This window comes from Gossypium raimondii, chromosome 11 (assembly GCF_025698545.1).
Source record: "Gossypium raimondii isolate GPD5lz chromosome 11, ASM2569854v1, whole genome shotgun sequence".
Lineage (NCBI taxonomy): Eukaryota > Viridiplantae > Streptophyta > Magnoliopsida > Malvales > Malvaceae > Gossypium > Gossypium raimondii.
The window spans coordinates 32,018,289-32,031,239 of NC_068575.1; the positions used below are offsets into that span (position 1 = coordinate 32,018,289).

General features: G+C 31.4%; 1 non-coding gene across 1 annotated transcript; it reads left to right on the forward strand.

Annotated features, from left to right (window-relative positions):
- The first annotated feature begins 3,122 nt into the window (after positions 1-3,122).
- LOC128035101 (small nucleolar RNA R71) lies at positions 3,123-3,229 on the forward strand. Its single transcript, XR_008191505.1, has one exon. It is a non-coding gene; the product is annotated as a small nucleolar RNA R71 (small nucleolar RNA).
- The last annotated feature ends 9,722 nt before the right edge of the window (positions 3,230-12,951 follow it).

The window sequence follows — 12,951 nt, forward strand, 5'->3', positions numbered from 1 at the left end:
CCTGTTGGAAATCACCTTTTGCCACACATCCATGGTAAACGGACAATCACGTAACACATGTATTTCTATTTCCTAATAGCAGCCACAATGGTCACATTCAACTTCCTCGGTTAAGTTCCTTCTAGCCCTTTTATAGTTCGTTAGGAGTCTCTACTTCATTGCCAACCACAAAAAATGCTTTATCCTTGGGGGTAAAATACTCTCCCAAATCTCTTTCCAACCAAAATTTGTTAATAAAGGCTCCTCATAATTGTTGGTACTTAAGTACATCTAGTTTCATTTTAAGACATTTCATTAGTATTTTTAGTATTGCATTAGAACTTGGGTTGTGTTCAAATGTTAGGTACTTTTAATTGCTTGTGGAAAGATTGTGTCTTGTGGTATTGGCAAGTGCAGGATGAGGAACAAGAAATAAATGAGTGAAATTTTTTCGGGGCAAAAGGGTGGACAGATTGCCAACTCATACGCCATGGCAATGCTGGGAAGGTGTCCATTCAGCATTCAACGCATATCAATTTCAGTCCAGTTCTACTTGTACCAGATAAATCTGCCTAGAAAAGAGAAGATAAATCTTGGGCTGTTGGAATTATCCTAAAAAAGAGAAAAAAATTAAAAAGAAAAAGGAGGAATCCCTAGAGAGCCAACGAAGGGTGAGATCCATAGGAAAAATAGAAGGTAGCGACTGAATAGAGGTAGGAAGAGGAAAAACGAAGGCATTCCCTCTCATAGGACAACCTTTCAAGACACTGCACAACTGGAGTGTGAATTGGACAAGCGAACGTTGTCTTCCCGACGTTCTTCCATTATTTCTAATTTGTTCCTTCGTGAATTACAATGATGAAAATGATGTTTGAGTTGAATTTTTTTTGCCAACCTATGAGTTAAATCTCATAGGATTGGGATTACTTTTATGAAAATTTAACTGTCTTTAATGGCTGCAGTATAAATCTAAATTATTTTACAGTTTCATTTGCTTTTTTTATTCTTTAAAATGTATGTGAGCAATCCCTAGACATAGTCAATTGTGCAACATACCCTTAAATTAATCTAAAGTCTGAAAAGGTTAGATTAGTTAGACTATGGTTGAATGATATGAGCAAGTACTTGACAGATACATGTTGTAGACTTTGCACATAGAGCAGTGTTCATACAAAAGGAAACAGTGCAAGGTACCATATTAAAAGCCTATAAACACAGGCAAGGTAACTTGAGGTTTTTGCTCTTGAAAGAGGCAGGTCACTTTAGAACTCTTCTAAGCAGTAGGCTAACTGAGGCATTGCTGACAAGAAAAGGAGATTCTTCATAATCCCAACCTTCCCACTCAACATCGCATAACCTTTATCTTTTGCCATAGAATCTTTTCCATCGCATTCTTAGTTATTTATTTGTTCATTTACATAATATTCCCGTAGTAATTCTCATAATTGTCATTACATTTCTACTCTTGTTGCCATAGCATTTCCAAGTATTAATTAATTTCACATATTGCATACATCACTATTCCTTTAATTGTCATTGCATACTTACCATAGCTTTACCATCGCATTAATTTCATTTTATTATAATAACTTGACCACTTTTGTGCCTCAATCTGATCCTCTTAAGAACAATACTCTCTCATAAATTTATTACTTGATTCAACATGTACACTTACACATCCGCATATTATATTCAAACACGACATACACTTAATGGGACATGTTAATGACTCATTGAGTTATTCTAAGGTGTTATAAGGAGATCTGATTATCCAACAGGAATGAACATGTGATTAAGAATTTGTTTTTTTTTTCTGAAATCTTATCTTTTTATTATTTACAAGCTAGCTGACAAGTATGTACCTGCGAACCAGAAGTCACGCAAGTAAGGCGAACCTAGTACGCCAATTTAGTAACCATGCCTATATTTCTATTTAACTTATGTTTTGTACTTACTATGTGGTTATTATTTCCTATAAATTCACTGAGTTCAAAAGACTCACACACTCTTTTCTAAAAATCGTAGATAAGTAGTTCGCAAGGTGAGCAACAGCGAGGCAAGTGATCCAAGTCAAGCATACATGTTGGAAAGGTAGTACAAGTGAACCCTGGACAACAAAGGAAATGGGGGATAACCTGTTTTGGGCTTAGTAATATAGATCTGATGACCTCGCCAAATGATTTAAAACTTAGCAAATTCCTTTATATTTCCTTGTGTTTTCTTTAGGTTTAATTTATGAACCGTAATGTTTTATAAAAACATATTATATTTTAAGATTTGATCCAAGTTTGCTTTGATTTTGTCTTAATTCTCATCTCTTCATGACTTTCCCTATGCTTTTATTTGTGAACCCATGTTACTTTAAGCAATAACATGTAAGAACCAATTGATTTTCTTATTAGAGTTCGCCAAGAAGTTACATTTGCTAGTGACAAGGTGTGAACCCTAACATATGGAAAGCTACCTCCAGCGAACCCTTAACGAGTTTCAATAATATAGCATAACAGAAAACTCTATAAACTGAGTTCATAAAATTTGAGTACTTAAGGGGAGTTTGCGAACCTTACCTTGTCTAAAGACCTTGTTATGTTGTAAGCCCTGTTTCCAAAAATTAACTCTGCTTCAAAAAACTTAAGAATCCTTGAGTATGAAAACACTTACCAAAACCATTACGCTAACCCGTAGTAGACAGTAGGTGAACCTTTATGTGAAACTTTGCTTGTGTATATGTAAACTTTTACTCATTCTACTTGTGAGCCCTTACTTTTACTGTACACGAACCCTACAAGTATGAGAACCTTTATTTGTTTGCGAGTTGTGACTAAATGAAATTTGTTAAATGTTTTGATGTAAGCACCTATATGATACTCTGCTACATCTTTAATATTACATGTTTAATATTGAGGTGTGATGAAGGATAGGCTGGGTTTTAATGGAGTCACTTTGGTGGCTAATGTGGCAATCCATAGCTCAGGTTCGGCAATCAGACTGGGTATGGGGTGTTACAAGAAATCTTTTCAAGAATTTTGTAAGCTTCATTGTAGGAAATAGAAAAAAGAGCTCCAATAGTTGAATTGTCTACCACCATTATTGTATGTGCATTAAGACCATTTTAGAATGTCTCTAATTGAATGCAATGTGGAATCCCATGGTAAGGGTACTTCCGCAAAAGCTGTTTGAACCACTCATATGCCTCATACAGAGATTCATAATCAAGTTGTTGAAATGTAGTGATTTCATTCCGAAGCTTGGCATTCTTACTAGGAGGAAAATATTTCATCAAGAACCGTTCAGCCAATTGTTACCATGTGGTTACCGAATCAGACAGTAAAGAATTCAACCATGCTCATGCTCTATCTCTCAACGAGTATGAGAATAACTTCAATCTCAAGGCATCCTCTACCTGGTCCAAGCTATAAGATATTACAACTATAAAACTTTAACATCATTCATAATTTAATTTAAAATAACCAAATAATTCAATTACAATGATTTCCATGCTATTCAATTAAAACGAGAACTAATTCGAGCTTACAGAACATTTAAAACAAACCAGGAAAAATTCTAGATTAAAATGAAACTTTTATGTGTGGTCAGGCCATGTGACAGAGTTCAGCCCATGTGGCTGAGGAACATGGTTGTGTGGCCAAACTGTGTAACTCAGGGTCACACGGCTGTGTCACCAAGCCGTGTTACTCTCTAAGGTTGTGTGGACGAACCTGCACGAAAAATCAAAGAGGCCACATGGTCATGTCATGCAACCGTGTGGGACACACGACTGTGTGGAAAACTGTGTGTGCCCAAAATACCTTCAAACACAAGCCAATTCACTTACAATTTCTTAGACACCAAGCCATTAATTTACCATCACATTAACCTATTAAAAAATGTACCAAAATATAATAATTCACATTCAAACTGTGTGCCTAACCAATATTCCCTCATTGGCATCACATTTCAATATAAACAACATTCATATAGAACAAGACATAACCAACATATCAATCTTATCCAATCGTCAAATAAATTCCAAGTAACATAAGCTACAATCAACCATCTATACTAAACTTCAAATGTCGAATTACCTCAATCAAAGTTTCAAGATTTATCAAAACAAAGTGACCATTTCCACAACAAATCACCAAGTAAGACATCCAATGACAAGTTTCCAATTCCATGATACCAAATACAAAAATCATATTTACAAACCAAATAACACAAATCATTATCTCCTAAAATAAAATCAAAATGATGTTCCAAACTAGTTTCACACATTCATCACAAGTTATTCATGAAATATGAAATTTTAACATTACCTACCAACTTTAACCACATTAGAAAGTAGAAATTTAAATTTATCAACTTCAAAACCCTATATACATGTCACAAAACTAAAATCATAAATCAAAATCTATCGAGACAAAAGCTTGATGTGTGAGACTTGAAGTTGATCCGTCCAACCAGTTCCGCAAAATGTTAACTACAGAAAAAAAAAAAGCAACCCAAGTAAGCTTAAATATCTTAGTAAGTTCATAGCTAATATTCAAATTAATTTACCTCAATTAACATTCAAAATTTCAAATCACTTAGAATAACTAAACCTGACAAACATTTACGAAAACACATGGAATTAGTACCAAAATAGCTCATCATATACTTCATGTTTGTTAATGATTCAAAAAAAATCATTCACATACATTTCATTGCATCCATACCAAAATGAACATTCATGCTTGATTATATATTGATATAAACTTTCTAATGGATAATCACCAAAAAAATCAAATCAGTATACAATTAAATACAAATTTTCATAGTCTGATGAACTATAGTAACATGACTCGAGTACCCATATCACACTAGAGAGCATCAAAATGCTAATAGAGGCACTAAAGTGCAAATAGAGGCATTAAAGTGCAAACCCATACAAGCGCGTTCAAACCCTATTGGCATGCCAATCGTATCCTAATCATTTACTACGTTCAAACGGGAATTTTAACAGAGTTTACCACATTTAATAATTCAAAGGCACTTCCTTAATATTTGTACACATGCTATAAATCATTTACATTCAATTCTGAGATCATAAAACTCATGTTTCACAAATATTCATCAACTTCCAAAATAAGTACTCTATCACCTTGTACTTAATTGTAAACAATTTATAATTTCAATCAATATCAAATATTCAACCATAATAGAATTAAAACTAATCCAAAATAGTATAGGTTATAAATATATATATTCATCTATTCTATGAACTTACCTAGTATATGCTAATGGTTGACTCATAGGGACTAATCCACGATTTTCCCTTTTCCCCTTTGTCATCCGTATGATTCAATTCTTGATCTATATAATGATTAAATTCAATTTATCAAATTCAAATGTAATGCCCCAAAATATAAGTTTTTAATTTCTGCATGTTATGACACAAATTGCTTGTTTGCTTTAATGGTTAAGTGATTTGGGTGTGTATGGTAGTGTTTGAGAAGCCTGGGGTTCAAGCCTTGGCTTTTGCAGAATTTTTAATTTTTTTCTCTTAAATGAACCCGAACGCTAGTATATAAGCTTTAAAAATAATAGTGTTTGTTTTATAACATAGCAAGAGCTTGTGGTCTAATGGCAAGGTGGTGTGTTGAGTTACTGTGAGGTCTGAGGTTCAAGTCTTGGGTTGCGCAGTGGAGTATTTATTTTGTTGCTTGAGCTGGGTAGGTGGTGGATTTGGATAAGAATACTGCTTAAGGGAGTTTGAACTGGTCATGGAGGGAGTTGGGGAGGATTTGATGGAGAAAATCAAAGAGGGATAAGGGGAGGGATTTTAGAAGAAAATCAAGGAGTTTGTGGGAGAGGAGGAGAGTGTATCGTTTGAGGGGTATTCCAACTTGGAAAATCGGCTGGGGAAGGGGTTTTGTGCCAAATTTTCTCTTTAGTCAGAAGGATAACCGATTTTGGGGTCTTTCTTTACTCTGTTTGCTTTAGTTTTGTTTAATTTTCCTTTCTCCCTTTCGTTTTCTTTGTGCCAATTTTCGCATAGGACCTTGGGAACCTCTCGGGTTTGTTCATCTACCTTTTTCAACTCTTCCTTTCTTTTTCTTTTTGATTGGGTTGGCCGAATAGTTTTTGTATCCTCTCTACCATATCCTTTTTCCTCTTTCTTCTTCTTTTTGTGCCGAATCTTCTCTTCTCTTCTCTTCTCATCTCTTTTTCTCCTCTCTATTTTTGTGTTGCAAGTATTGTCGACTATCGGTAAGTGCTGCTCTTCACTCTGTCCTCTTCTTTTCTCTTCCTAAAACCGAATAGCCTCTTCCATAATACTTTGATTTCTAACTGCTGATGTTTTTCTCTCGATACGCTTCTTGTTGCGGTGTTAAGGTTTTCCTCGAGGTGTGGTGCAGTGTAAGTGTTGTAAAGTCGTCGAAATCTCCCTCATTATTCGATCAAGGTAGGTAGGCTAGCCTTCTTTTATGTGATGGCTCAATATTCTATGGTTCTGCATATGATCATGTGTGGTTTCCAACCACATGAATACGCAATACTGTTTAATGAGTGGTTGTATTGCAGATATTTGTCAGCAAGGTTGAAGTCGATCGTCATCGATTGTAAAAGAGGACTGAGCCATTTTTGTTAGTCGAGGCAAGTGTTAGTTTAGTTTTGGGTCAAGGTTGTAAAAGAAGGGGATTAGCCTTATTGTTTATCGATTAATGGAAAACATGTTTAAATGCAGATTTTAGGGTATTCGCGAATCTTAGTGCGTTTTCACAAACATGTGTGTAATCACACCCTCTCTCAACTACAAAGTAGCAAGAGCCGAAAAGCCGTGAACACGGTGTTCGAGACCACACGGGCGTGCGAGCGCTCGAGTGGTAAGCCCAACGTGCGATTCGTGGGTAAAATTACTGAAATACCCCCAAAGGGTAAAATTCTCAAAATGCCCTTGAAGGGTAAAATTACTGAAATACCCTTGAAAGGTAAAATTACCAAAATACCCCTAAAGGGTAAAATTACCAAAATACCCTCAAAGGGTAAAATTACTAAAATACCCTCGATGGGTAAAATTATCGAAATACCCTCGATGAGTAAAATTATCGAAATACCCTTGAAGGGTAAAACTACTGAAACACCCTCGAAGGGTAAAATTACCAAAACACGCTCGAAAGGTAAAATTACCGAAATTCCCCCGAAGGGTAAAATTACCGAAATACCCCCGAAGGGTAAAATAACATTTATACCCCTAGGAGATGAAATGACTGTTAAGGCCTTATGCTATGTATGACCGTTTTGCTTTATGATAATTATATGACTGTTACTGAGTATGACATATTGCATACACATATGATTTATGACATCACATACTGCATAGGGTTGGGATTCTAATATAGGGGAAGTGTATTGTTCTAGTGGCTTTGCCACAAATATTGTTACTGGTAGCTTTGCAATGACATCGACATCTTGGCGACTTTGTTTGCGATCTGTCTTGGCGGTTTTGTTGCGTTCATCGATCATTGGCGACTTTGTTGCAATTTTGGTGTGTTGGCTGGGTGGGTCGATTTTATCCCCACATGGTGTGTTGGTGGTACGGATTGGTGTGTTAGCTGGATTGGGATGGGTTGCATTACTGCATTTGTACTGATTACTGTTTTGGGCTAAGGCCCACACTGTTACTGTATAGGGCTATGGCCCACAATCTATTACTATTTTGGGCTAAGGCCCACACTCTGTTACTATATTGGGCTATGGCCCACACACTGCTACTATATAGGGCTCAGGCCCAGACTGATTCTGCATGTTGGATGCTAACTATTTGGTAGAGGATTACACACTGAGTTTTCGTAAACTCACCCTCTCACTGTGCAGGTAATCTTCAGCCATAGGCGGTTCGGTGCAGCGAGGGACTCGGAGATGGCCACACAATCACTGTTGTACACCTTAGCTTCTATTTTTATTTTAATTAATAAGTTGGGTTTTGGTCTTTGTAATAAGGCCTTTTAATTTGGTTTTAAATTTTTAATTGGGTTTTTACTTTTATATTTTGTACTGCTAATTATTTGAAAATGGATTTTCAAAATAATTACTGTTTTCAAAGACACGAGCTTTAAACGTTAGAGTTTTTAAAATGCTTCCGCGTTTTAAATCAACTTAATATAACAAGAAGCAGTTAACAAGGCAAGCATATGAATAAGTGCTCCGTTTTTTATTAATAAGAAGTTTCCAAAAATAAGAAATGAGTTTGTCAACAAGCCAAATTTTCAAGAGACACTTCAATGTGACACACCAGATACGACCATAACGTCTAGACCAAGTTTGGGTTGTTACATCAAATACATTATCAAATTCATTTTTATGCAAATGACTTATAAAATTTATTTTAAAAATGTTTCCTGAACATTTACACTTCGTTCAATTTAGTCCCTAAAACTGAAACTATTTGAATTTTCACATTTAACCCCTAATACTTAAAATTGATTTTAAAATCACCCCTAATCAGCCTTTAAACATTTGAAATTTCACAAATCTAAATGTTGAATTTTATAAACTTTCATATTAGTCCCTAGGTTCAAAAAATAACAAAATTCCTTTACAAAATTGTCTTAAACAACAACAAAGATGATGAATCTTCCAAATAACTTCAAGAAAAACTTAAATTCATTAATGGAAAGTCCTAAAATCTTCAATAGTTTTACAAAATAGTCCTTGTGTTAGCTAGATTAAGTTGCAACAATATCAAAAACATAAAATTTATGAGAAACAGTAGGAAAATTACTTACATGCATAATCTTTAGCTTGGTTGAACCTTAAGCTTTTCTAATAGAGGTTTTATTTTGTTTTTGGTGCTAAACTCACTAATGAAGATGATGATATTTTCATTTTATGATTTTTCTTATTAAAATTATTTTTAACTTAATGCATAAAATGTAATAAAATCTTCCACTAACTGTACCAATTTAATATAAATGATATATTTTCCATATAAATCCTTACATAAACTTTAATTATGCACTTTAGTTAACAACAATCAATAGTGATGAAAATTTACATCTTTTACAATTTAGTCCTTATTTTTAATTAACTAGTCAAACATTAAAATTCCGGATCGAACTTCAATATACCTATAAAGTAACTTCATAAATACTTAATAAAAATATTTACGAGCTCGATTTATAGAAATGAGGTCTGATACCTCATTTTTCACAACCATTTAACTTTAAGAGCAACCACTTGAACTTAATTATTTATTCAAATAGCAAAATTTATTAAATCCAACATATAATATAAAATTATATTTGACTCGTACGAATTAAATAATAATAATAATTACGAGCTCATTAGTCAGATTTGTGGTCCCGAAACTACTATTTCTAACACCACTAAAAATGGGCTGTTACATTTGAAGTGTAGCTAGTGCCCCTTATTTATACTTGTTTGACCCCCTTTTATTTTTTATGTCGGTTCCTTGATTCATGGTGGAGTTTGCTTGATTTTCTCCATGTTGATTGGTGGCTGCTGAAATTCCCTCATTGGTGGTTGATAATTGCTTGATTTACTCCCATGTAGTTGAGGTAAGTGTAGTCTAGGTCTTCCTCCCCTTTTGTGGATGGTTTGGGCATATTTGGACATTTAGGGCTATCCAAACTTGGTGGTTCTCTCTGGCATTTGGCTGAGGAGTATTCTGAGGTCCAACAAGAAAATTTTGGGTGTCCAAAGATGATAACATATCAGCCCAATCTCGTAGGTCTTATGCTGCAGTATTACTGCGGCATTGAGCATCAGCATGTGAACTTCAACTCCTTTCGTTTGAGTCCACCAGTTACCTCTATGAATGAAAATATTTTTTTCTAGTATATAAATCAACCAAAGTGCATTATTCTAATAACAAACTACAATTAAAATAAATTACAATAATTACAACAAAAATTATTATCAAACACCCTTAACTTGTATGAAACTGTAAGTTAAAAGGTATTCAAATAACTTTATAATTTAGAGTTATCACAAATCTAGAGGTATTGATACCTAGCCTTTGGGGTTCGATACCTTTTTCCAAAATTTGACCATTGAGCCACATGTATTGCAACCCAACTAGAAGGGTGTTGTACCTCTTGAGAAGGGAGTTGTACCTGGGTGGAAGGGTGTTGTACCTAAATTATCTTGTTGTACCTCTTGAGAAGGGAGTTGTACCTGGGTGGAAGGGTGTTGTACCTAAATTATCTTAATCTACACGAAATTTACTCTAAACTATTAAAAAGTAAATTCTTCTCTTCTTCTTCTTTTCTTTTTGAAATTATTAGTTTTAGTTTTTTTTTACTCTTTTACTTTCATGTCAAACTTATTCAATTTACACTCTAATTTCTTAAAAGGGTTAATTGCTAATTTAGTATTTGATTCACTAAACATTCAATTTAATCTCATAACTAAACCAAAATTGAATTTATTCTCATTATTGTACTCATATTTAATAAAAGATTAAATTAAATTTTAATTAAAACAACTTATATTAATATAAATTTATTAAAAATACAATTTGTACAATAAATTCAAGAATTTTCGTATTCAATTACACTTCCATAATATATTTTAATTTCTTTACACATATATGATATCTTCCTTTATTCAATATCTATTTAAACATTAAAATGATAGATGTTGCATCTTAATGTTTTAAAGTCTATACTGAAATATATAAAAATATTTATTGCCATCAATTTTGAAAAGGATTATATTTTTTAGGTTTTGGAATATTCTATTCCTATAAATATAATCATAATTAATTTAAAATATACCAATTGATGGAAATCATTAGTTTCATTCACATGTTCAATATTATAAATATTATATTTATTGTATTGATACATTTTCACTTATACAAAATTTAACCCGTGTGTGGTGGGGTAAGAAAATTACTATATATAATATAAAAGGTATAAAAATATAATTTGTGACAAGATATTTTTCTATTTAATTTTTCTATTTGTAATTATGAATTAATTTTTTAATAAATTTTATGAGGTTGATAAAAAACTATAATAAAATTTAAACTATTAATAAAATATTTTCTATTCAATATTTTAAATGAAAGTTAAAACATTTTGACTAAATTATCTATTAAAAATATTAATTCTTTTAAAATTTTAAATACTTATTATATTTTAAATTTAATATTCAATAGGATGTATATTATCCAAAAATTATAAATTTGTGTTATATTTTCCTACTTTAAAATAGTTATTAAAATATTCTATAAAAATAATTCTTAAAATAAAATTATAAACCTATCCTTTTGTTATTTTTAAATTTTAAATAAAGATAAAATTATTTAATTTATCTATTTATTTTAGTAAAATTATTTATCCTCTATCGCTCTATATATACATGTTTTATAATCACTTTAACCTATCCTAGAAATAAAAAGAAAAGTTTATTTTTCAATGTTTTTATTTTATTTTATTATATTTTCATTAATTCATGTGTAAAGGTTTGTTCCTTTTTTAATGTCAATTTAATATATATATTAATATCTATGATATTAAATTCATACCAAAATTAATATATTTTTTAAAATTTATAATTTAAAAATAAATTATTTTTAAAATTTTATTGATATCACATATAATTTTTAAAAAATACATATATTCTTTTTATTATTTTAATCAATAATATGTTTTAGTAAATGACACCATTCTTATAAATTTAATTTTATTCCTTTTAATTTCACATTATTTTTATTTTTAATTATATATTATTTACCTTATATATATAAATATCTATTTTAATTTATTTTAATTTTTAAATATTCTCTAGGAATACATGACACCATTTCATTTTTACTTAGTAAAGTTTTTAATTCCACAAATAGTACATCAAATAATTTTTTAGATATGTGTGTGCAAAACATAATTTTTTTTCATTGTTTTGATTACTTTTTAATTCTTAATTATTTTTATTAGCGTCTTTGATATTTTGTTCAAATCATATAACCAAGTGATAATTGCACCTACAATAAAACGTTTTACCTAATGTTAATGATGTAAGCACAAAATTGTACCAAAATGCATTATTACCTATTACAAATTTATAACCTATACATTTTATTAATTTTTAACTATTATTATCTTCATAGGTATATGTTTATTGTGACTGTTGTTGACACAACTGGGATTGCAAACTTTGTTTTACTTGATGGAAAAACAAATCACTTTCATAATTTCTCGACTAAATATTTATTTCAGCTTCAATAAGTGGTAAAAATCTATTTTAAATTCTTTAATGTAAGAATAAGTTATATTATATTTGAATTTAGTATTTATTAATTCTATGATATTTATTTATTTTGTGTTTTTAACCTTAATAGGATGACGATTTTTTCAAAATTGAAAGAATCATAACAACTTTGCGACCACGTTCTTACATTTTTGAAATCGAAACGAATGATTACAACTATAAGTACACTATCAACATACTTACAGTCACAGGATTGTATGAAATTTCATACAAAGATGAAGCAAGAGTTTTCCTTCAGAAAATTAACAAGGTTTCTAATCATATGGTTACGCACAACTTACTTTTACTACATTTTACCACTATCAATATTAAACAGCTGTGCATTCCGTCCATTCCAACTTCTAAATTAGTTACTGGAGAGATGGGTTCCCCTACGATGAATCAAATATTCATTGTAAATATTTTTTTCTCTTAGATTTTATTTTATTATATTTTTCATCCATTTGTGTGTAAATGTTTTTTTTTTATGTCAACTTAATATATATTTTAATTGTTAGAGTTGTGTGACCTAAATTCTAAGAGATTGCTTACAAGTCAAGTTAAACAAAATATATCTTCTTTCTAGAAGATTTAGTATTTATTAGTATAATATATTTAGCATTTATTAACATAATATATTTGACTTTGATTAGAATTAGGTTTTTTTCAACCTATAAATAGATGTAGTCCAAACTCCTCTTGTAATCATTCGAA